This window comes from Neomonachus schauinslandi, chromosome 4, assembly GCF_002201575.2.
Source record: "Neomonachus schauinslandi chromosome 4, ASM220157v2, whole genome shotgun sequence".
Lineage (NCBI taxonomy): Eukaryota > Metazoa > Chordata > Mammalia > Carnivora > Phocidae > Neomonachus > Neomonachus schauinslandi.
In genome coordinates, this window is record NC_058406.1 from 169,983,595 (window position 1) to 170,009,471 (window position 25,877).

General features: G+C 39.4%; 1 long non-coding RNA gene and 1 pseudogene across 1 annotated transcript; both read right to left on the minus strand.

Annotated features, from left to right (window-relative positions):
• Nucleotides 1–5,873: 5,873 nt before the first annotated feature.
• LOC110579226 lies at nucleotides 5,874–24,838 on the minus strand. The gene is made up of 3 exons (XR_002480235.1): nucleotides 24,817–24,838; nucleotides 11,959–12,133; nucleotides 5,874–5,937 (listed from the first exon to the last, which is right to left on the minus strand). It is a non-coding gene; the product is annotated as an uncharacterized LOC110579226 (long non-coding RNA).
• LOC110579225 lies at nucleotides 17,568–19,156 on the minus strand (annotated as a pseudogene).
• Nucleotides 24,839–25,877: the final 1,039 nt, after the last annotated feature.

The window sequence follows — 25,877 nt, forward strand, 5'->3', positions numbered from 1 at the left end:
GGAGTCACTGAGTTCCCTATCTATTCTCGTGTTGCATAATTCTTCTTTCTCTTTTTTGTTCAGCTTCAGTATTTTCCATTATTTTATCTTCTAGGCCACTAATTTGTTCCTCTGCTTCTTCCAGCATGCTGTTCATTGCATGAAGCCTGCTTCCAATCTCATTTATTGTATTCTTCATCTCTGATTGATTCTTTTATAACTTTTATCTCTGTTGTAAGGATCTCACTGACATCTTTTATTCTTTTCTCAAGCGCAGTGAGTATCCTATGATTGTTGCTTTAAAGTCTCCATCAGGCATGCTACTTATATCTGTTTTGCTGAGATCTCTAGCCATGGCCTTATCTTGTTCTGTCCTTTGGGATAAATTCTTCCCTCTTGGAATTTTGTCTAAGTCTCTGCCTTCTTCTCTGTGTTAAAAAAGCTAGTTATGTCTCCTTCTCCTGAAAGTAACGGCCTTATGAAGAAGAGGTCAGGTACTGCCAGGGGCCTGATGCTTCAGGGAGCATCTACAGTGTGTGCTGGATGCACTCTGCTATTGTGTTTTGGCTGCTCTGTCTTTCAGGCCAATCTTCTGTCTGCCCTCAGGTTGTTTGCCTGCCTTCTCTCCAGGAGCAGCACAATGCCCTCCAGGCTCTATCCCAGGCAAACCTGCTAACCTTTGAAACTCCAGGCTTTAAGCCCCGCTGGTTATAAGAACTCATGAAATTCAGCCCTTCTCATTTTCCAAGCTAATGGCTTTGGGGAAATGTTCTCCTTATGCATCCCCTTATGCAACCTACGTTCCTCTCTCTCTCTCTCTCCCTCTCCCTTCTCTGTGACCACAGCCCCCTCCCCTCCAAAGCACTCTCTTTCCATTTCTCCCCTAAACCACAACTCCACACTTTCTATTGTCTTCAATGTGGCCTCTTCTCTCCCTTTAGTTGTGGAGTTTGTTATATCAGTCCTCAGGCCAATTTCTGGGGTATTTAGGATGATTTGATAGTTATGTAGTTGTGTTCATGAGATGAGCCAAGCCCAGGGTCCTCCTACTCAGCCACCATCTTGGGGAAGCCCAAAGAGTGAGGATTTTAAACTGAGGATATTTTGCTTGACTTAGAGAAGATATCTGATAACCCCAGAAAGAAGTATCCACATTTCCACTTCAAGCACCTTAAAGGAAAGCACTGGAAGTGGTCAACAAACGTACAGTTGACCTTTGAACAGCAATGGGAGTTAGGAGCACTGACACCCTGCACAGTCGAAAACCTGTATAACTTTTGATTCCCCCCAAATTTAACTACCAATAGCTTACTACTGACCAGAATCTTTACTGACAACAATTCATTAACATATATTTTATATTTTATATGTTTTACATACTGTATTCTTTTTTTTCTTTTTAAGATTATTTTTTACTTATTTTTTGGCAGAGAGGGAGACAGCATAGAGGGAACACAAGCAGGGGGAGTGGGAGTGGGAGAGAGAGAAGCAGGCTTCCCGCCAAGCAGGGAGCCCGATGCGGGGCTGGATCCCAGGACCCTGGGATCGTGACCTGAACCAAAGGCAGATGCTTAATGACTGAGCCACCCAGGCACCCTTCGTACTGTATTCTTACAATAAAGTAAGCTTGAGAAAACATAATGTTATTAAAATCATAAGGAAGAGAAAATACATTTACAGTATTGTATTATAAAAAAATCTGTATCTACAAAAAAATCTGTGTATAAGTGGACCTGCACAACTCAAACCCACGCTGTTTCAATGGTCAACTGTATATTTGGGTCTACCCTGTGTTTATTTGAGGGCCTATAACAAACTAAAACAAACTTGACTTGGTCTGTACCCTTGGGATTTTATAGCCAAAAGAGAAAGATGAGCTCATAAGAAGATACTTTGAATAAAATATGAACATGGGGATAATAGAGGTTTGCTGAGGTTGTCAATGGAACACAAAGGAGGACGTACAGAGAAGTCAGGGAGATTTCCTTGGGAAGCTGTGTATTAGCAAAAGTTTGTTAATTTTTCCTTTCTTGTTTTTATAAGTGATATAAAGTGAGTTAAAATGAACTCATAGCATCAATCTGTGTTTAGAATAGGAAAGAATCTTAAAAATCATGTACTATCCCAATCCAGGGAGGTTTAATTCATGATCCCAAGAGACTCAGTGACAATGGCCAAAACAAATGGAGACACAACATAGCCCATGAGGTTCCAAGTACAGTTTCACAGGTGTCAGAGGTTAACCAGGCTAACTGCCTAATAATGTATTTTGTTTGAATAAGTTTTCTTATTATTCCATATTATTATACCACTATTATGAAAAACCACTGAAGCTAATAAGGAGAGAATCATTTTTCCCCCAACAGGTGTGCTTCAAAATTTTACTAGGACACTTTGCTTATTTTTAAAAAGTACGAGTGTCTCTCTTCAAGACTGTCCCTGTCTGTAGCCCACAAAACTGATTTTATTCAACCTCATTTAAATGAGTGCCAATTAAACTCTCCCAAATCTATTAGTCAACAAATAATTCTTTGGCATGGAAACACTTTCCTCAAGTGATCTTTAATCTGGGTAGAAAGGAAAGCTTTGCATATTGGCTCAGAATCAATTAAAAATAGATATACATAGGTATTCTCAGTCTATTAGTTTTCAGAGGATTATACAAATGTCCTTGGTACTCACAGTCCAGAATGTACTTGGTATCTGCCTCCTTTTTATAGGAATAAAGGATTCCTTCCAGCTCAAATGTGCAGCGACAACAGTTTGGTAAGAAGATGTGTACTTAAGTACATGAGCAGCCTGCTTTGATGTTAAAGGTATACTTGTAGGTTTCCAGCTAGTTTTAGACTTTGGAAACAAAGAAAAAAATCATTTTTAATATGTCGTATTAGTTTCACATTGCTGCTGTAATGAATACCCGAAACTTAATGGCTTAAAGCAATACAAATTTATCCCCCAGTCTGGAAGTCAGAAATCTTAAGTCTTACAGGGCTAAAATCAAGGTGCCATTAGACTGTTTCTTTTGGAGGCTCCAGGAGAGAATAAGTTCCCTTGCCTTTGCCAACTCCCAGCCTACATTCTTTGGCTCATGGTCTTTCTACACTGCAAACTCTGCTTCAACTGTCACATCTCTGTCTCTGCCACTCCTGCCTTCCTCTTATAAGAACTCTTGTGATTACATTGCGTCCACCCAGATAATCTGGGATAATTTCCCCATCTCAATATCCTTAAATTAATCACATTTATAAAGTCTTTTTTGGCCACCTTGAAGATAAAATACAGGTTTTGGGGGTTAGAATGTGGCCTTCTTTGGGAGTCCATTATTCAGACTATCATACCCATCAATAACTAAGTAGGAGAAAAAGGAAAATAAAATAACTTTCAAGAAAGCAGTAACTTTGAAAGCAATAGCTGTAAGAGAATCTCTTCTGTTCCTTTTTTTCTCAAGAAAAAAAAAAAGCAAAGACATGAGTATCTCTATAACCAACACAATATGAACACAATACAAATCAAATGCAAGATTTTAAGTTTCTTCCAGAAAGTAAGTTAACTTTTGCCAAGTAAGTCATAGTTTCTAATTTTCTAGTGTGGTCAAGGACAAACAAAAAGTCACTCTGCTGTATGAGGAAACTATTTAATATGTACATAGGGAAGAACTCATTTAGAAACACATTATCTGCCAAAATAAAATGGCAATTTTAACCTACCAACCTGAAATTACATAGAAATTCCAAAAGTAATTTAAAATCATAAACTGTGAGGGATTACAGGCAACATAATAACCTAAATGTGCAAGACAGATGCTTATTTGTGCCAAGGTCAATGCTCAATTATTCTTTGTGTGTCATCAGCTGAGCCAGACAAAGGGAGGATGCTATAGGAGGGAAAAATGGAAAAGAAAAAGAAGATCAGATACTAAGATACACACAACAAAAAAGGGGGGGAAATCAAATAAATTAAAAGAATTGCTAAAAGAAACCAAAGAAGAAGAAAAACAAAGCAACCTGCCAGTCATTTTCTTTTTTTTTTCTTTCTTTCTTTTTTTCTTTACAGAGCAATTCCCGAGTGTAGAAAAACAAGTAAGACACTGACCTTTGTTGAGCATTTTACCATGCATATGACACCAATCCTGCATCATTTAATTTAATTCTTTTGGAAATCCTATGGGGGAGACCCACCTATAGGCATTTTATAGATGAGAATCCTAGAAAACAATATATTGATGGGATGAAGGTCACATGGCAAATTTGGCAGCAGAGAGAAAATTCTAAATTGGGTCCTTTGTACCTTCTTTCACATGCTATTTCCTGCTGCCTTACATTTTTTTGGGTGGGGGGAAGCTTCTGTGTTACACTTATTTTACATTAGAAGACACAACAAAGACATAGCATTTTTCTCAAGATAACTAAAGTGAATTGTTGTGATTGCTGTTAGAGATGATATTGTGATGGGTAGATAGGGTACATTATATGTTTAAAAAGCTGACTCTTTTGCCTATATTCTCAAAACAAAACAAAAGCTATTCAATAATACAACAAATAAAAAATCTCTACAAAGTGCCAGGCTCTGTTCTAGGAGTTAAGAAATCCAGTGATGAACCCAGCACAGTTCCTGCCCATGTGGGGCTCACTGTTTAAGTGGGGCTCAAAGACTTTGATTATGTTAAAATTGATAATAAGAAGAGATAATTATTATGATGACAAGTTTGAGTTGTAGTGGGTGTGCAGAGCAAGGGCAATGAGCTTGGTTTCTAGAGAATCAGAGATGGCTTCCAAAAGAAATGGCATTTGGACCGAGATTCAAAAGACAGGTGTTAGCTAGGAGTAAAGGTAAAGGTTGGCCAGGGGAAAATATCTAATTAATGTCTATGTTTCAAGCATCCTTAGTCTAGTGCCTAAAACATTTAGGTTGAAAATGATGAATACCATTCATGTTGGCAGTTAAGAGGGTATATGATTACAAGCTCTAAGGATGCTGAAGGTGTGATGAGGGGAAGTTCTTTCCCATGACCTCATATAACAGAGCTGGGGAGAGCCTGCTGTAAGAAACTCTGAAAAACAAACAAGCGATTTTTAATGCTTTTGATAGCATAAAGGAACTGTGAATTTTGAGACACTCTAGACCTTAAGCTCCATAAAACATATTTTACTTCATTTTTATTTCCAATGCACACCCAGCATGAAGCTCAGGGCTTAGCTGATGTTACTGTGGCTTTCTCATAGTGTCGTCCAGCTGAATGCGTTATGATGATGGAAATGTTCTATACATCTGCACTATTCAACATGGTATCCACATAGGTGGCTGTTGAACCTTTGAAAAGTGGTCAGTGTGAGAAGCTGAATTTTTATTTTTATTCAGTTTTAAGAAATGTAAGCAAAAATAGCCTATTGAACAGCACAGATCAACATCCACATCCCCCCCAGGGGATGATAGAACATTATCATTTCCAAGAAGAGGCTTAGGTTAAAAATATAAAAGTGGGGGCGCCTGGGTGGCTCAGTTGGTTGGGCGACTGCCTTCAGCTCGGGTCATGATCCTGGAGTCCCGGGATCCAGTCCCGCGTCGGGCTCCCTGCTCGGCAGGGAGTCTGCTTCTCCCTCTGGCCCTCCCCACTCTCATGTGCTCTCTCTCATTCTCTCTGTCTCAAATAAATAAATAAAATCTTTAAAAAAAAAAAATATAAAAGTGTTCAGATGAGTTCATAGTTTTATTGTTAACATATTTGTGGTTGAGATCAAGAGGACTATCATGTTCTCACCCTAGATTTTAAGGTGTTAGAGTCAAGGACCGAGTATTACCTGGGAAACAAAACATAGGAGTCTTGTGGTAATTTATGAGGACTAACACATACCTAAGTGCAGGATGTGGAGTCATCTCGGTTTAAACTCCATGCACACCTTCCGCTTAGGATCTATACACTTATGGCAAGTCTTTCCATTTCTTTGTCAGTGCCCTCACCTGAAAAATGGGAATATTAATGACCACAAAAACCAGCATGTGTTATTTGACTAGTTCAGTATCTGTCATGTATTACACGCATAAGAGAAAGGAGTCGATTACCCTTTCCAGAAGTATCTAACTCATTTGGAAGGAGAATGAGTTGAACTCTGGGCCTCATTTCACATTGAGGATTCATTTATGGGTACTTTCTGACAAGTCAATGAAACACAAATAGGAGTGACTATTAAGATGTAGACTGTGAAGAAAGACCAAGACAACTAGTTAATTTCACACTCTCCTGAAGAGCCAGCATGAACAATAACTGCATTTATCTACTACAAATCATGACTGAAGTTAAGCTGCTGCTAATCCTTGGAACCATTCAGATTTTCCAAAGGGGATGGGAGAAGAAAGAAAGAAAGAGCAAACCCACACAGCTCTAGGTAAATCTTTGCAACTGTTTATAAGACAAAAAGGAACTCTCTATAGAAACCAAATATAAACAGCATATGTTATTAAACTCAAAACACATGAAAGAATAAAAGAAAGTCACATATATTTTCTCAATGTGACAGAGTCTGAGGCAAGTTTTGGGGGGAAGTTGAATAAGGCCACAAAAAAGGCCTTAGCTTCTTTTAAACATCATTAAAATATGCTCCCCCCCCCCAAAAGAGATTTTGCCTCTTTAATATGGATGCCACTCAGAAGCCGATAGAATACATTACATTCTTAGAGCATACATCCATTGTCATGTGGTAGAAAGCAACTATAGATGCATAATGTAAATTTACAATTGGATAATGAAGGTCTTTCTTGCTGAACCCCTTGAAACAGATGGGCATTGTTCCCTGAACTTACTTTTCATTTTAAAGATTTCATTATAGTTTCTTCAAAGAGGAGAGTGAGTATCATTTATTTTAGAGTTAGTTCTTATAAAAACAAGTTTGTCATCCTGTATATCTGCTTTTACTGTTGTGTAATGAATTATCACAAATTTAGGGGTCTAACACGCCCACTTGTTAGCATCCAGTTCCGCAGGGTTCTCTGAGATCTCACAAAGTTGAAGTCAGGGTGTAGGCTGACTATATTCTCAGCTGGGGTTTGGGGTCCTCCTCCAAGTTCATTCCTGTTGTTGGCAGAATTCAGCCAACAGCTCTGTAGCTAGGAGACTGAGTCTCTATCTCCTTCCTGTCAGCTTCAGGCCTCTCTCCTTTTCTTAAAGTCACCCACACTCTTTCTCATGTGGCATGCTCTCTGTCTTCATACCAGCCATGGTGAGGCAAATTCTTCTCAAGTTTTGAATCTCTGATTCTCATTCCACCACTGGTCAGAGAAAATTCTCTGCTTTTAAAGTGGCTTGTATGATTAGATTAGGCCCACCCCTATCTTCAAGTCAGCTCTGCCATAAAACATATCGTAAACACCAGAAAGAGATCTCATCACATTTATAGATCCAAGGGATGAAGGCATTGAATCTGGGGGGCCATTCCTGGAATTCTCTACCACACTCTGTATGGGACCTACAGGACATCTTCTCTTTCATTCAAGTAATATCAGCAGCATTAAAATACTTCCCATTTTTTTGCTCTTCTATTTAAATAAGCATTGCTAATGTAACCCATTTTCTGGTACCACAACATTCCCAGAAAATTGAAGATTGTTTTTTTCTGGGCTAGTTCCTCTAATTCTGAATATATTCATTTAATAAAAATGTATTGAGTCACACTAGGGGCCAAGACATGTGCTGGGTTCTCTGGATACCAACGCAAACTAGACAAGGTCTGCTGCCCATAAATAAGTTGTATCTTGGGGCACCTGGGTGGCTCAGTCGTTAAGCGTCTGCCTTTGGCTCAGCTCATGATCCCAGGGTCCTGGGATCGAGCCCCGCATCAGGCTCCCTGCTCAGCAAGGAGCCTGCTTCTCCCTCTGCCACTCCCCCTGTTTGTGTTCCCTCTCTCACTGTGTCTCTCTCTGTCAAATAAATAAATAAAATCTTAAAAAAAAAAAAAGAAGTTGTATCTGAGTGCAGGGAATGAATATGCAAACCACTATGATAAATGACAAAATGTGGTTAAGTGTTGTGCAGCTCTTAGTAGGTTAACAGCACCTTTGATGAAATGTGACAGAATGTAAAATGCATACATCTTGGAGACCAGAGGAGATTCAGAGATGGGTTTCACCACTGAGTAGCTTTTCAAACTTGGGATATTTGCTTAGCTTTTTCGAGCCTCAATTTATTTAAATATTTAGTGGAATTAACCAAAGATATCTCTTGTGATTGTTGGAAGATTATAAATAAAACAACATGAAAGCACAAAGCAGATCTTAGCATTTATATGTTTGTTTCTCTTTCAAAGAAAGTCTTTATAACCTCTACCTCAGTGTCAACCACAGAAGTTCAGGCAGAAAGTGAGCCAAACCAATAGCTTTATTTTCCGGCTCCTGATAGTCAAGGGGAAGATGTACCCCAGAAACTGTCCTACCACTTGGCCCCTCAGGTGGTATTTTGGCTAAGATTTAATGAAAGGTGCTCTACAAGTTGATTTGCATATCGGTATAGAACAATAAATACTTGCATTGTTTTGTCCTTCAGAAGCTTTCAGATTACTCACAGATAATAACAATTAAGGATGTGACGATAATTAAGTTGAAATAATAATACACCAATTAACAACACCGATCTCAGAAAAAGGCTAACAACATTTGGTCAGTTCTTGTACGTATGTATCTCTCTAGAACTCCTATTTGCATTGTCGATTTGCTTATTAGATTTTTCTTCGTGGGTAGATAAAAAGATGCATTTCACACATAATGTTTGAATGACTGCAGATTCTAAATGAATGGGGCCTGAATCAATAAGATATTCATCAGTGTACACGTTCTTTCAAGTATTTTTCACTTGGGTTCTTTGGGAAATGGCAGAATTCATTCCACGGAAACAGGTTCTGCGTTAGGCTTAATTCTGAGAACTATGAACTTCCTGTGTTTATAGTAAACATTGGGAATTTGAGACAACTGGGCTCTTTGTCAATCTCATAATGAGTGACTTTGAAAAGGTGAATAGATCCAAATGTAAGATAAGGCCAGGAGAACTGGATCATGTATCCCAGTTGCCTAAACTTTGTCAATCCGTAAGATTTAACTATAATGGTTATTCACAGTTAACCACAGTGGGAAGCTCACAGTAACTTGTTGGTTGTGGATTTAAAGACAACCTCAATTAAGGAAAAAAAAAATCTAAGATTTCACGGTTTCTTCTTCCATCCTTAATCACATTAAAAAAAACCAACAGAACTTTTAAAGCACCATATACATAATTCAAGAGCTCCACTCTTCGTCTTCAAGGATCCCTGCAACTTCATGGTGATCTCACTGATCTCTTTTGTTCTACTTAATAGATGTTCTATAACAGTTTAATAAAGACAAGTTGAAGAAGATAGGAATGTTCCCATCATTTTTACTACCTAAAGAATAGTAATCTGCCCTTCATCTTTCCACAGAAGTTAGATATCTATCTATCTATAATTATACATATATGTAATATATCTACATGTATAATTATATTACATAGACATATAAAATAAAATGAGCTTTAAAATATATCTAACTCCCTCAGAAATTTGCCCCAGATTATAGCAACACTTGGTTGTAGCCACTCTCTGTTACCAGAGATTGAATATATCATTTGTGGTTTACATAGGTCAAGAGCTTCCTCCTTCCTTGGTTCAATCTCACAGATTATAACCATTTCACTGATACGTAGAGCATTTTTCCATAAATATCAGTACTAGTAAGTACAAATGTATAATGGTAAAAATGTAGAATATCTTAGGAAGACAGTGCATCATATAACAAAATTTTATCTGTGATACAATTATTCAGCAATACCACAGATTTCTGATACAAACTGTATGGGCAGCATACTTCCTCATCCATAAAGTGTACAGGGATCAAGTTCTCTAATAGATTTCACATTAATTGCAATTACATGTTTAAATAATTCTCCTGTTCAGAAAAAAAAATGTCACAGCATGACTCTTCATCCTAAAACTCTGCAATTTCAACTCCTGGGTTTTTAAACAATACCTCATAGCTTTATTTGCTATACTCCAGAAAAAAATAATCTATAATTATTCACAAAACAGTTACAACAATCCTTTAGAGTAATTATTATTAATCTCCATTTTAGAGCTTAGGCATGAAAGAGGTGTAATTCAGACATGTCTGTTCTGTATTTCTGCCTCCTCCCTTTCCCCGATAGCCAGCTATAACATGGCAATAGCTAAGTTAATAAGCTACTCATAAATTAAGGTCCCAGACTTTTCAAAACTTAAAACCACACACATACACACTGTACTCAAATCTTATTTTAGTTTCTTGGAGAAAGTGGCTCTTGAGGCAGTTTTCAAAGTTTACGTTCACATTAAGATGGATTAAACATCCATCCACTAAAACTTTGAACTGGATAAGTTGTCATATATTACTATGAGTTTGTGTACATGTTCCAATTTGAATTCTTAATTTTTTATTTTATTTTAATTTTTATTTCCCACCTAATAAACAACCTTTCAGTGATTCAGAGATACTGATGATCTAGAACGACATTAACAAGAGCAAGAACATCAGTTTAATAAAGGAACATCACAAAGGATAACAAAGGAATAACAAAGGAACATCAGGAAGACTGTTTTATCCTTTGAAATGAAATAAACAGAAAAGACCCTATGTCAAAGCTCCTGGGTCTTCACAGGGCCCTTCTATTGCCATAGGACAGGAGATGAATCTTGTGGTTTCAAAGATGTGTGGGAGATGGGCTCATTGACTCCAGGTCAATGGAGTAGGGGTAGGAATGGTAAAGAAGGAACCTCTTCATCCTCGAGTGGCTGGAATTTTGTCAATCCAGGTTAGGACTAGTTCATGAGAAGCTTCAAAGATATGAGCAGGAAGAAATGGGCTTATTTTTAGTGGGTAACTGTCCTCCAAGCAAAACAATGGCCCCACAGGGTTAGGTGGAATAGTAGTTTGTTTTATAGCTGTAGAACTTGGGGAACTTTTATTTTTAAATATTTGTGATTTTTATGATATTTATGAAATGGTTTACCATATTCCTGGATCAATTATATCAGCTTTCTTACCCAGCTTGTAGTGATTGAGCATTGTGGGGGAGGGGCTGCAACTGTGTCTCTCTACTCAGCCCCACTTCCCATTACTTATTTTTGAAAATGCCCTATGGACTCTCTAGTCATCAAATATTATTGAAACCCCATGTAAAATAACCAGAACATTTGTATTGAGTTTTCACATAGATTATGCAGGGGTTTCCAAAATAATGCAAAAATATATTTGGCTCACTTGTTTTGCACTTCGTGAGCGTAACATTAAAATAAACCAACATAAACTAACCGGTTTCTCAGGAGTGTATAAACTGAGTGCACAGCTGGTTTTGTCAATTAGGCCACTAATAAAGAAGAGATATGGAACCAAAGCCCAAAGAAGGGATCTTCATTAAAAAGAAAATATTCGCCGAGCAAGTGGAGAGATGAGGGTCAGCAAAGCACTTGTGAAACAACACAGCGTGATGAGGAAGGTCTTGCCTGGGGTCAGACAGACTGGGGCCTCAGAACTGCTCCACCCTTTACTAGCCATACCCCTGACAAATTAGTTGTCCTTTCTAAACCCCACTGTTATTTTTTTCCACTTATAAAACAGTAATAATAGCAATTTTCATCCATTTATATTCATTTTCATCCATTTACGACATTGTGTTGAGTGCCTCTTATGAGCTACACCCTCTTTTGGTGCCAGGAAAACAGCAATGAAGAATATAAACAAGAGTGTCTGTCCTTGTGAAACTTACCTTTTAGTGAGGGGTGAAAAAAAGATAAACAAAATGATTAAGTAAATGGATAGTGTAGTGAAAGATTAAAATGGGGAGTGCTATAGGTAAAGAGATTTTAGGTAGTGTGGTCACAAAGAGCCTTATTATTACAGTGACGTTTGAGCAACTGTTTTAAAGATGACGGAGTAAATATACCTTACCTGGGTGAAGAGATCCGAGGGAAAGAGAATGTGGATCCACTTTTTTGGCCACCATGCTGCTCTTCTCTAAAATAAGAACACTTTGCTCTCAAGGGCAACGTCCCATTAGGATCAGTGCCTCCGTGAACCTGGATTCAAGGTTGTCCTTCCAGTAGGGGATGAAGTTGGGGGCTGTCTATGTGAGAGACAGTGTGCTGGAGTTAGAAGAAAAATTCATGGCGTGTGACCAATATACATCCTATGCGTCGTGGCAGAGAAACTGTTTACAATACTGTTTCACAACTGGAAAATGGGATTTGAAATTCTTTGATTGGCAGTTCTCCTAATGGATAAATCAGTCATGAGAACAGGAAAAAGAAGAAAAAAAAATGAGTGTTTAAAATTAAACAGAATCACAAACACTGGGCTCTGGTGATCTTTTTCCAGGTTTTCTTCTTTTCTCTCTCTCTCTCTCTCTCTCTATATATATATTCCAGAAAAATTCATGCTAAGAAAGACCACATTCTAGAAAGTCTAGTTTATGACTATTATGTTGAATATTAAGCCGATTATTAAATATGCCTACATGATCTAGTCATATTTCTTTTTTTTTTTTACCTCCACTTTTGATATGTGGAGAAAGCTTTTGAATTACCCCCTGCCTTATTTATAAGGATCCAATAAACTAATTTGACTATTTCTCCACTGGTTATTTAATGGGAAACTTTTGTGAACCATTTTGTAAAACAAATCAGTCTCAAGTCCTCTGAATGCTTAGATATTTGTATACTGGATTTTTCTAGTATGGGGAACACCCATTTCTCGGGCAGGAAGGACAATTCAGTGCTGCAGGAAATGAAAGCTAGTCATTTTATTCCTTGTCTCACTGTCTCCTGCCCAGGCTAATCTTGTGTGGCCCGGAGAGGAGCTAAGTTGAAACAGCCATTAGAATGCCCTGCATACATCACCAGGGAAGTGAGTGACGGTTGATCCGTGGACTGCTTTGTTTGGGCACTGTCACAGACCAGTCCACTGACACAGAGAGGGCAGACAAGCAGCCCAAATTGGCCATGACCTTGGGAACACAGAGGAAGGCTGCTCCACCTCTCCATCACACATGAATCTGCAGTTGAACTTTGTGTATAAGTGTTGAAAGCTTGTGCTTTCTGGAATTCATAGATGTCTTTCCCCTAAATTCCCAGTGAATTCACTATCTTTAGCAGGTTAGCTCTATAGCAGGGGAAAATAAGGCGTTAGCATACTCTGTCATTACCCTGACAAAATCTTCTCAGTATAGCTCTAAGATTTAAGAATAGCATTCATGCATAATTCTTATAACTTGGAACTATAAATAAGTGAAAACTGGAGTAATATCTTGAAGACAGGACTAATGAAGGGGATGTGGCTCATTTAGGATCCAACGTGGCATGGATGGATGCTATTACTAAATATACAATTCTACTCATATAAGTAATGCTTATTGCCTCTTTAATAACATTAGTATTATAGTTTGCCCCAGTTAAGGTCTTAGAGAGATGCACACTTATTTTCCCACATAACTGATGCATATCACAATAAAAAATTAGAAACCAAGCCCTAATCCTGAATCTATTCATTGCTCTCACTCAGCTCATCCTAAACATGGCCTCCCAAGGAAAAACTACAGATAATCATGTTGATCCTCAGCATCCTCCCTTACCATTTTTTCCCCATCATTTCCTATTGGTGCTTATACATATGCTTTTGATCTTTGTGATGTGTTGTCTATCGAGAGGAATTTGCCAACCATTCATGAAATTTAGTCAAAGCTGTGTTGGAAATATAACCAGTACCAGGAATAATGATTTCAGAAAATATCTGGGAACCATAAGAAAGCACAGAGAAAATGGTTAGGTGTCCTTTTTCTTTGCCTCTCTATGTATTTAAAAAGAACAAGTATTTTCCTGGAGTGACAACAGAAGAAAGAGCACTTTTCAACTATGTCATTAATCTCGTATCATAATTCTACTCATCACTTGGCTTTGTTTGTATGCACATGTGCATGTGTTTTCTCTTTTGAAAGCAAGAAGAAAGGGGGAGGCAGTAACACTACACAGGAAGGGGCAGAAAAAGTTTAAAGGAGTAGGTGAATCTAAAAGATGATGCCTCTAGTTGGGTGAAAATGGGGAAGGAAAAGCAAGGCAGAAGGAATAGAGTTGGCAAAGGCACAAACAGAGTGATATCCTAGGCTTGCTTTGAACACCCATGTAAGTTGAGCCTTAAAGCATGGCTTTTAGCTTGACAGTGATGAGAGGAATAACTTTCCATCTTAATTTGAGTTCCACCAAAAGAAGATTCTGAGGCAAGGATAGTAGTGCACACCGTTAACTTGGCAAGAGATCCAAGTAAACTCATTTAGGGGAATATGGGAGTAAATAGGGAAGGGGAAGACACCTATGACCCAGCAATTGTACTACTGGGTATTTACCCCAAAGACACAGATGTAGTGAAAAGAAGGGCCACATGCACCCCAATGTTCGTAGCAGCAATGTCTGCAATAGCCAAACTGTGGAAAGAGCCGAGATGCCCTTCAACAGATGAATGGATAAAGAAGATGTGGTCCATATATACGATGGAATATTACTCAGCCATCAGAAAGGATGAATACCCAACTTTTGCATCAACATGGATGGGACTGGAGGAGATTATACTAAGTGAAATAAGTCAAGCAGAGAAAGTCAATTATCATACGGTTTCACTTATTTGTGGAACATAAGGAATAGCATGGAGGACATTAGGAGAAGGAAGGGAAAAACGAAAGGGGGAAATTGGAGGGGGAGAAGAACCATGAGAGACTATGGACTCTGAGAAACAAACTGAGGGTTTTAGAGGGGAGGGGCATGGGGGGAATGGGTTAGCCCAGTGATGGGTATTAAGGAGGGCACGTATTGCATGGAGCACTGGGTGTTATACGCAAACAATGAATCATGGAACCCTACATCAAAAACTAATGATGTACTGTATGGTGACTAACAACATAAAAAAAATTAAAAAAAAAAAAAAAGAAAGAAACCACAATAAGGTGAGTTATGTAGCCATTTGTCACTGTGGACAACTGGAATTCAATCCTGCGAGGACACTTGGGAAGAGTATGTAGAATATACTTCAGAGTTTACCAAGGCCTGAGCCAGCTGGGGCATTAATTAACGAATCACTTTGTCATCACTGGAAAAAAGCACTAGCGCTGGCATGTGTGGCTTGCTACAGTTGAAGAAAATCTAAAACCATGTCCATGACCTGCAGAGCTCTATGTGATCTGGCCCTTCTTGCTTGTCTGGCCTCATGTCGAGGTAGACCAATTTGAGCTCATTCTGGCCTGGCCATGCTGGTCTCCATACTGTTCCTTCAACATGGCAAAGTCCTCAGGGATTTGGATGTTCCCTTCACTAGCCTAGACATCTCCTCCCTATGTTTCTGCTCATCTAACTTGCTCATTTTATTTACATCTCTGTTTAGAATTCACTTTATCTGAGATGTTTCCTAACCTTCTGTTTTGAAATGCCACCATGCTTCATCTTTATCTCCTTAGACTGCCCCATGATTTGTTCACTTTTTGTTTACAGATTCATCCCTAGTGCCTGGTACAGAGAAGGTGCTCAATAAACATATGACAAATGTATAAATGACTTGGGGTCCTATGCTGGACACTTTTTTTGGTCCATAATCTTTGAATACTTTTTCACTTCTAAAAACTTGTTTTAATTTTGTGATTGCAACATGAAAGATGCCAGACACTTTCAATACAGATAAAATTTAAAGGAAAAAAAAGATCTTACATGGATTACAAAGATTATAGATTTTATTCTTATGGAGGAAAAAACAGCAATTATTTTTGCTTAATTGTCATATCTGCAATGGATAAAGTTGTTTTCATTAGGGAGACAAAAATTTATAGGAAGGGGCTCAAGGTTACATTTACGTGAGGACTAGTGATGGACATAGTGATACTTTCTGTGTTGCTTATTTTGTTTGCTTTACTTTGTTTTGGTTTGATGCAGAATGCAAGGGTTCCCCTCTAACTCTGTCATATAGTATGTAAGGTTATCTTGACTCCTGATGAGGGCAGGGCAAGATATTAGTTTCACTTGTGTTCAAGTTTTTGCCTTAAGGCAAGGATTTGACAGTATTTATTAACTTAACAAATCTTCTGAATCAGTATGATTCATTTGGTGTTTTATTTGCCTGTTTATTTACATGAGCACAAGAAGAGCTGCTGATTAATACACAAAGAACATATTAGTGTGTGGTTAATAACATAGTCCTAAATTATATTAAGACCTAAAAAAAAACTTTATGTGGAGATTCTGTATATCCTTGGGGGTTATAATTTCAACTTCTGCCTGCCAGAAATATCTAATTGCCTTTATTAGCTTGCTTATAGATAGGAAGAACCAATAAATATGTTTACTTCTCTGGGTTTGGTCTGGCCTGCCTAACACTGCAGAAACATCTTCTTCTTTTTTTTTTTTTAATTCTGAGATCCCCTAGCTTGTTTCTGCTCCTGGCTTGCCAAAAGGAAACTTTTTTTAGCTTCTTGTAGGGCTGAGATCCCTTGAGTCATAGACCAGATAATGGGCCAGTTACTGTGGAAGACTTTTTAGGTACCAATTCTTACTTTTTCATTATATTATCCAGAATTTCTAAAATAAACATGTTACTCCTGCACATAGGAAAAAAAAAAAATATATATATATATAAAGAAAAGGTGTAGGAATGATATTTCCCCCTCTGGGCACATTGAGAGAGAATAGCTACCATCCATTGAAAAGTCATGCAAAAGGAATTTGGCAAACAAAAGACATAAGGAAAAACAGCTTCTGGTAAGAAATCCCAATTCAATGATAAATATGGTCTCTTGGAGTAGTATGGTTTTAATGAGGTGGTCTGATAATTGATTAAAGGACTTAATCTTAAATGTTTTCTTAAATATTAAGCCAATACTCCAAGGTATCTTCAGCTTTTCCTCCATCCGTGTGCCAGGCCTATTGCATACTCCTCATGGAGGCCAAGGGCTGAGCTGTTTGATTTTTCACAACCACTGAGTAACATCCTTGATTTCTGCAAGAATGGATGGCTTTCTGGTTTACTTTTCCCCACAAGTCTTGAGAGTAATCACTTGCACACAGTAGGGATGCAATTAGTGGTTTTTAAAAAAATGTGTAATCTAAATTTATTCAGTGACATTTTCCTCGTTGAAGATATCTTAAAAGAAAATAACCAATGTTTCATGAAAGGTAAGTATCTAGTAGTATTTAGATAATGGTAATATACATGATTTGACCCCCAAATATCCATTTTTGTTTTCATTTCAAACATCTCTTTTTTTAAGATTTTATTTATTTATTTGACAGAGAGAGAGCATAAACAGGCAGAGCGGCAGGCAGAGGGAGAGGGAGAAGCAGGCTCTCTGCTGAGCAGGGAGCCAGACGTGGGGTTCAATCCCAGGACCCTGGGATCATGACCTGAGCCGAAGGCAGCCGCTTAACCAACTGAGTCACCCAGGCGCCCCTCAAACATCTTTTTTTTTTAAAAAGTAACATAAAAATGATAGATTGCTGCATTCCTATTTCCTGCATCTCAAAAATTTTAATTCAACTTCCAGTCATTTTCTCAACTATATATGTTAACAGTATTTACTCCTATTTTTGAATGGGAAAGGTATCCATTTTCTGTTTCTTAACGGTGATATTTAGGTCTTCTTTCTCTGATTCTTCAAGAAAATGGTTCACACTGAAATCGAATAGTAGTCGAGTCTGGTCCAGAAGGTAATGGGCAACTACAGATCTCTCTAATTTTAAGAGCCTGAGATAGGAATCTATTCAAATATTCAGGTTCATTTCCAAGAGAAGAGTGTGTGGATAACCATTCTGGCAACTTGGGATGACCCTGGAAGCTATCTGCAAATCCTATCCACCGCCCAAACACCGAACTGGCCCTTATACCCACAGAGATCTTTGCAGCAAGCTGCAGTCCAATATTGTCAGCTTTGGCCTCCAGTGTTCTACTGTACGGTCGATCAAACATATATTCCTGCAATTGAGACTGTCACTACTGTCCCCAAAGGGCCAAATTATCTCCAGAACAAATGGCCCGAATCATTGTGAGAAAAATCAGACCAAAGAAGTCCAGTAAATCAACCCAGCTAGGCTTTTCCACAGCTTGCCCAGGTCCTGCATGCACTCGCTTGGCCCAGAAGAAAGGCAAGTTGGTGAACGTCAGTTACACCACTCAAAAGCCCAGTGAAGATAAACACGTGTCCATTTGGAATCACAAAGGCAGTGCTCACTTCGGCAGCATATACACTAAAATTGGAATCACAGAAGGATTTATATCTGAGGAATCAACCACTTGAGTGATCCAATGGCTCTCAGAGACCCCTGGGGTATCTTTCTTGTGTTCAATGAGATGATAATGCACTTCTTTAACAGTCTGCTCTTGGGTGGCTTTCTTAATTAGCATATCACTTAAAAATTCTTCCATTCATGCTTCATATTCCAGTTCTGACAAAAGTCTGAAATGTTCTTTTGTCAATAAGAGTAGCTTGTTCCTTCCTGTGCTGGACTCACTTCCGCGCAAGTAAAATAAAACACTACAAATAGTAATCCACAACTACTCAACCCAAAGAATAACTTTTATTTTTTTTTTTCTTCCTTATAACCTTCTCCTTCGGAGGAAGTGCTCACCACCATTCCCTTATGCCCCTGCATATGTACAATGATTGCAAAGAGTTTCTGCCCTGATTTGAGAATTACCAACAGGACAGGAGCCAGACGTGTTAGGATGGCAAAGATCAGGAACTCCACCCAACACTGATGAAGCAGGCAGGACTGAAGCTTCTTTTATCAGGAGCTGCCTTGAAAAAGAGTCATTCCAGGAGGTGCATTTTTGGGTAAGCATCCAAATTTCCTTACTTTTGGTACTCCAGAGGCATCCTGTTCTTCTGTTATTGAAAGTCCTATAAAAATGAAAGTTTCCAGGCAGAAAAGCCAACCTTCTCTTGTAAAGTGTTTACTTCCAGGCCCTGACACTTATTTACTATGTGGTTAATTTGTACTTGATGGCAGTCCAGTGAGGTTACAGCTAATGTGTTACATTTTCTCCAGTTGGTCCGTGATTTATACCAGAAAACAAACAAAGAACACAACTTAGTAGCAGACTGCAGGTCATAGATGAAGGTCATCCTTGCTTGATTATCCTAGCAGTGGCAGAAGTCAAGATGATTCCTTCCAATTAGTGAACGTGTTTGTTTGCTTGCTTTTCGTAGTTAGTTGGTATTGCAATTGCCTCTTTTTCTTCCCTGCTATAAACTCAATGAGGGAAAGGACTATGACTTGTTACTATTATAACACCAACACCAGGGACAATACCTGCAAATAGTAGATGCTCTGTAAATATGCTGAAGGAAAGAATGCACGAGCCAGCAAAGCCGTTTCTTAAATGCTCATTAGAGCACTGTGGTGAAATCAATTAGCCTTGATCTAGAAATCAAACAGGTTCAGGGCACAATGCCCCCCATTTTCATTATCTATCCTTTCCTAAATCTTTTTTTTTTTTTTAAGATTTTATTTATTCATCTGAGAGAGAGAGAGAGTGACAGAGAGAGCACAAGCAGGGAGTAGAGGCAGAGGGAGAAGCAGACTCCCTGCTGCGCTGGGAGGGGGGGGACGTGGGGCTCGATCCCAGGACCTGGAGATAATGACCTGAGCTGAAGGCAGACTCTGAACCATCTGAGCCACCCAGGCGCCCTGATCCTTTCCTAAATCTTGAAAGTTCTAAGCCTCAATTTCCCTAGTAATCAGTCTGACCAGCCCTTTTAAGACTTGTGAACTTCTCTTCAGGTAATGCAGATGGAAGCACTGTGAGTTATAAGCTGCTGTATAAATATATGCTCAGACATGGCATGTCACCCTGACACTGATCAGGGAAATAATTTAGGAAGGTAGTGAGGAGTGGAAGAAGGTGGAGAAGGCTTACTTGGCCAGCATTCTCTCGTGGGCAGGGTATACAGTTGGAAGGAACATTTGATAAACTACTTGAGGTGTTGAGTGAGAGACTTTACCACTTCTACACTAAGAGACATGCTCCACATTCACATAATGCTGAATGACGCTTTCTTCTAAGAAGTTCTGCACTTACTCGCAGACTTTTGAATATAGAGTGGGACATAAGTATGGAGCGGGAGGTGCATTGCCTGAGGCATGGAAGATGATTCTCCCACCCCCAACAACTTGCCCTGAAAATTAAAGAGACAAAAATTTCTTTAAATTAAGACTTTGAGATGACGTCTGCCTACAAAGACAGCAAAGTAAAAGCCTGCCTGGGATGTACACATATTGTACAACCAGCCTCATGTATAATCATCATGATTATCTGATTGAGAAGACTCAATCAGAGTCTTCTTGGACTACACTGGACCTGAAGAAACTCAGGTTCGTGTATCATGAAGTCGGAATATATTACATTAATGTGGGAGGGACGAAGCACAATCTTACTGGCCAAAAGTTAATCTCACATGGCAATGTTGGTACAGACCTGGAGTCAGGACCTCCTGGTGTACCAAATGTTTTACAGGTGATTATGTTTTAAATATTGATTCAAAGTCATTGAACACATTGGTTATTTGTAGCACATTTTTCCATTCCCTCTCTCCAAATGGATGGACTCCACTCAAACGAGGCAGATGAAAACTGGTAACAGCTTGCTAATGGATGTCAGAATCTTAGCTCATTTTATTCAAGTGTTCTTTCATTTATTCCTTAATTCATCAAACATGTATTAGATGCCTAAATGGTCCAAGCATCTGGAGTTGCATAGGGAATTATAGTAAATACAAACAAACATTGTGTGTATGTGTGATCTGAAATGTTTACTAGTTGTGGTATGAGAGAAGAAACATACCATTAAAATAAAACATTTGGCTCTTGGGCTAATTTCCAAGATGTTTGAAAAAAAAAATGTCCATTTTGTGTGTTCCCTCTTCATGACTGGGTTGAATCAGGAATACAAAGCCACCAGAGATTTGACTACAGCATTTCTCTTATACAAGTTAAATAGAATACTGACATTCAAATTATGCTTACTCTCACCTTGAGGCTTTTGCAAGATTACCTGAACTTCAAGACAGTTTGAAATAAACTCACCTATTCATTAGTGAATTCAGCAAACATTTATAATACCTATCATGGGCCAGGCATGGTGAACAAGTACTGGGGAATAAAGACACAAAGAAAGAGCTCCAAAAGAACTCATTATTTGAAAATAAGCAGCAGTTGAATAAAGAGCTTACACTTCAGTCTATCATTTCATCCAAGATACAGAGGAAGCACAGAGGCACGTGGAGGAGAATGAGGTTGATTGGACCCGAGTGTTGAGAGGTTTCCTGAAGAATGTTAAGTTTAAGTTACATTTGGAAGGAAGAATAGGGGGTGAAGGTAGAGATGGGCATGTCAGAAGGAAGGATCAGCATTCACCAAGGAACAGATGCCCGCAACAAAATGTGTGCCCTGGGAAATATAACCAACTCATGACTGCTGGAGCAAAATATGCTAAACAGTACTTATGATAAAGCTGTGTTTTAGGTATTGCTAACTTGAGTAGGACAAATCCTTGTGATGCATTAGTTGAAATTTGCATGGAGTCTTCCACAGTCTCTGTCTCTCCTTCAGACTACGTTACAATCACATACGTTTGTGATCATATAGTTATGATATGGTTAAAACCAACAATGTCCTTGTAAAAATGGCCAACTGATTGTAGAATTGACCACATGATGGCAAAGATAAAATTGGGAGACCACTTTGAAATACCTGTCTATGGCCACAGAAAGATTTGAGCCTAAGATCTATATCCCTCTTTGCCATCTCCTCCCTAGCAACTTTTATTTTCTAATAGGCTTTTTCATCCCTCCCCTCCCCCTCCCCCCCCTCCCTTTACCCTCCCCCCCCTCCCTCCTTCCCCCCCCCCTCCCCCTCCTCCTTCTTCTCCTTCTCCCCCACCCCCTTCCTCTATGACCCTCTGTGTTTATGACTACATACCAAACCTGGACTTTCATCTGCAAAGTGGTTTTAAATCTATGTTTCCAGAATTCTTTAGAACTTCCTGCAGAGAATCCTTGGGGATGACTCGGTCAGTGGCATTGCAGGCTTACTTTCTTCACCGATCTTTGACAGATTCATATAGATCTACTATTTAAATTGGGGCTTTGGGCAAGATTTCATTTGAAAAAAGAGTTCTTATGCCTCTTTAAGTTTTAATATTACTCCCCTTCTTGTCTAATTCTCATCTTTTGAGGATAAACGGAAGCAAACAGGGGAGAAGTGACAGCATCAACACTCTATATACTACCTCGACAGAACTACATTCGAACATGGGTATTGTATTCTCAGATGCTCATCCCATTAGGTTATTCCAGGCAAGGAGTCTCCTCTACCACCCTGCCCACTATAGCAGAAGAAATCCCTGTCTGGAAACCGTCATGACAAAGACGGTACCATGTGCTCTGTGTTTCCCCTCAAGTGTAGACTTAATTGTCTCCTAACCTCCTTTTAGCTTTAATCAGAAACCCTCTGTCCATAACTTTCCATATTTAATTCAATTTGAACCATTTACCACATTTATTATGCTCAGCCTTAGAAACACAAGGTTAAAAGCATATGTGTAATCTTTGAAATGGAGTTTCTCATCATCTTCTCTGCGGATGGGGGACACAGACATGCACATACCTGACTCCTTCAGTGAAACCAGTCTACATTACAGGCATGTTGTTATGGGCTGAATTGTGTCCCTAAAAAGATATGTTCAAGTGCCCACTCCCAGTACTTCAGAAAATGACTTTATTTGGAAATGAGGTGGTTGCTGATGTGACTTGTTAACATGGGGTCAGACTGGAGTAGGGTGGGGCCCTAATCCCACATGACGTGCCCTTATAAGAAGATGGCTGCATGAAGACAAGACACAGGGAGAGAGAGCACCATGTGAAGATGGAGGAGAGACTGGAGTGACGCACTCACAGCCCAAAGAACACCAAGGATTGCCAGCCATTATTAGAACCTAGGAAAAAGAGAGGGAAGAGAGTCTCCCTCAGAACCCTAAGAAAGAACCAATTTCAGCTCTCTGATGTTGGACTGCTAGCTTCCAGAACTTTGAAACAATAAACTATTGTTTTAAGCCACTAGTTTGTGGTACTTTGTTACAACAGCCCCAGGAAACTGACACAGAAGCATAAAGTTCACAGGTGAACAAGCCATTTTCAACTTTGCTGTGTGTCTGGTACACTGCTGGGGGCAGGTGACACTTCACTTGGGTGCTCAGGGGTAAGTTGAGGTTGTCCAGAGGGAAAAGGGAGGATGGGCATCCACAGCAGAGAAGAAAGCAGAAGCAAAGGACAGGATTTGGAAAGATCTTCTGACGTTTGAGCAATGCTGAGCAGCCCTGTACAGCCGACATGGAACAGAAGGTGCTTTGGGTAAAGACTGTTGCAATGCCCTTTTGCAACGAGAGTTTAAAGAAAAAAGAAAAAAAAATTCAAGTTTTGAAATCACTGTGTGTGTGTGTGTGTGCATGTGTTTAAATATGTATCCCCAGATGGTTTTTCTTTCTTTCTTTTAATTTCTTTTTAATTATGGCAGCTATTCTCCAAACATGTTTTTGTTTATCTCAAACTAAGTATACAGTTTCAACATATGGAGCATATTTTGTTTTACTTCAGTTTATCTTAAGAAATCAGCTTTCCTAACTCTTGTTGGCAGTGGACCCAAATGATTTCTTACTTTTTATTTCCCTCTTTATTTTCTCCTCTTCCTTCTTTTCTTTCAGTTGTAACTGGTCTCTCTCTCTCCCTCCCTCTTTCTCTCCCTTCCTCCTCCTTCCTTCCTAACCTTCTTCTTTCCTAAGTTTCTTCCTTCCTCCCTCCCTCCCTCACTGTCCCCTTCCCCTCCTTCCTTCCTTCCTTCCTTCCCTCCCTCCCCCCTTCCTTCCACCCTTCCTTCCTTCCTACCTTCCCTCCCTCTTCCTTCCTTCCTTCCTTCTTTCCTTCATTTTTTCCTTCCTCCCTCCCTTCTCTTCTTTTTCCTTCTGGAATGTTATAACAGATTTCCCATGTTGATGAACTGGCTCATTTAGTGGCAGGAACCAATCGTTCCTTGGCTTGTCCACATTTAGTCAGCCTGGAAAATACACAAACTGGAAATAATGTGAATAAACAAGTCAGGAGTAATATTTGCTTTTTCATTTATAGTACCATGAACCTGGTAATCAAGTCTGTTCAGGATCTGGGCCCAAACTTTTCTATCAGCCTTGTTTTGCATGATGTTTTTCCAAACCTCAGTGTATTTGGCTCCCTTACTCTTTCTTTTGTTAGAAAGCTCATTTTCATCTTCTCAGCCTCCTGCACTCCACTTACCCTTCAAGATCCAGGGCAGATGTCCCTCCCTTTCACACATTTTATGATGCTCCCTGGAAGAATTAATCATATTCTCCCCTGGATTCTCTTAGAGCTTTGTACATCCCTCTATGCTTGCTTTATTGTGATTGGTATTTATTGTCTTATCCATCTCCTCCACTACTCTGAGGTCAAAAATGGTTTCTCATTGTTCTAAAAACTTCAGTCCAACAGAGCAGCGGCACAGAGTAAGCGCTCCATAAATTCTCACTGGAGACATGCCGGAATGCAGAGATCGCAATCCTTCTATGGGGAGTAAAAAGCTTGTCTTTAATATCCTTGCAATTCCTAAAATCATTTGCACGCTACCCAATTTGCAGAGTGCTAGAAATATCAGAAACTGGGCATCTGGGGCAGAAAGCCACCTGGAATGCTGAGTATAAAACTGTAGGGAAACTTACCATTTCTTGGTGCGTGTATCCATGTAGCAGAACCTGGGCATCAAGCAGACTTTAAATGTAGCGTAGAAGCGCAGTGATACATTCGTGAGTATTTCTGCAGTGACACTAGACAAAAGTGTTTACCACTTAAGCCAACTCTAAAAACTGGAATCAGTTGCACTATTGCTGAGATGGCTTCTGAGGGTAAGTATGCTGTATGTAAATGACGCATGAGGTCTGCCAGAAGCAGGAAAGGAGGAGTAGGGTGTGTGATGCATACTTAGCGTGTCTGTACTCCCCTAAAAGCCAATGTCTTTCATCTCCAGACTCCCAGCGCATTACTTGACACACTGAATATGATCTACATAGGGCTGTTGAATGAATGAATGAATGAATGAATGAATGAAGACTGTCTAACCTGATAAATGGCAAAAATGCAAAATTGCCAGCTTCATTGGTACAGCTCTGTCATTCTTGCACCCCTCTATAATTATTCAGCCTTTTCAATGACCTTATGATATCAGAAACTTTAAAAATTATATTGCATGCCCCCTAATTCCAGCAACTTAATTCCAGTATCAATGACCTTATAATGGCCTTTTTTTTTTTTTTGTCCTTCAAGCACTGCTCAATGGACATCTGTGCACTGAGTAGGGTTAGCGGTCCATGAACTGAGCATAGGTTCAAACCATGTTACTTACAATGACTGTGGTCCCCTCTCTTCTCTGACCACCTCTTTTTATTTTTTTTTTAAGAGAGAGAGAGAGACTGCATGAGGTGGGAAGGGGCAGAGGGAGAGGGAGAGAATCTTAAGCAGGCTTCTCTGTAGCACAGAGCCCAACGTGGGGCTCAACCCCATGACGCTGAGATCATGACCTGAGCCAAAATCAGGAGTCCAGCGCCTGACCACCTCTTTCTAACAAGGGGCTTGGAAGAAGGAGTAATATAAGGTGGTAGGGAGAAAAATGCAGAGAGGATAAAATGGATGAGGTGGGTTGTGAACCCAGGGAGGGAGGCAGAACGCAGGTAGGCAGAATTCAGGTAGGGGGGAGTGGTGTAGTATGGGGACACCACTGGCACCA